Below are 792 nucleotides of genomic sequence, written 5' to 3'. Positions count from 1 at the left end.
GCCATGTCCTTCTTCCTCCTCAACCGGGCCCTCCTTGACATGGGGTCCATCTCTACCACTGTCCCCAAAGCCATGGCCAATTCCCTGTGGGACACCAGAGACATCTCCTATGCAGGATGTGCTGCACAGGTCTTGTTCTTTCTATTCTTGATTTCTGCTGAGTTTTCTCTCCTCACCATCATGGCCTACGACCGCTACGTTGCCATCTGCAAACCCTTGCACTACGAGACCCTGCTGGGCAACAGAGCTTGTTTCCACATGGCAGCAGCTGCCTGGGGCTCTGGGTTCCTCAATGCTCTGCTGCATACGGCCAGTACATTTTCCCTGCCCCTGTGCCAGGGCAATGCCCTGGACCAGTTCTTCTGTGAAGTGCCCCAGATCCTCAAGCTCTCCTGCTCCCACTCAAGCTACCTCTGGGAAGTTGGGCTTCTTGGATTTACTCTTTCTTTAGCATTTGACTGGTTTGTGTTCATGATGGTGTCGTATGTGCAGATCTTGAGGGCCATGCTGATGATGCCCTCAGAGCAGAGATGCCACAAAGCCTCTGCACCTGCCTCCCTCACCTGGCTGTTGTCTCCCTGTTCATCAGCACTGCAGTGTTTGCCCACCTGAAGCCCCCCTCCATCTCCTCTCCATCCCTGGATCTGGTGGTGGCAGTTCTGCACTAGGTGAAGCCTTCAGCAGTGAACCCCCTCATCTACAACATGAGTGTTACGGGTTGAGGGTCCGAGGTATCCACTCCTCAAATCACCGTAACGATTCCGTCTGCCTTAACAGAGGCCGAAGGGTTTT

At 54.2% G+C, this 792-nt stretch overlaps 1 pseudogene; it reads left to right on the top strand.

Annotated features, from left to right (window-relative positions):
* Window positions 1–3: 3 nt before the first annotated feature.
* LOC104501541 overlaps window positions 4–792 on the top strand; it is a 1,063-nt pseudogene continuing 274 nt past the window's right edge.

The sequence above is a fragment of the Buceros rhinoceros genome, unplaced genomic scaffold (assembly GCF_000710305.1).
Source record: "Buceros rhinoceros silvestris isolate BGI_N320 unplaced genomic scaffold, ASM71030v1 scaffold12921, whole genome shotgun sequence".
Taxonomy (NCBI): domain Eukaryota; kingdom Metazoa; phylum Chordata; class Aves; order Bucerotiformes; family Bucerotidae; genus Buceros; species Buceros rhinoceros.
This window is presented reverse-complemented; position numbering and strand designations above follow the sequence as displayed.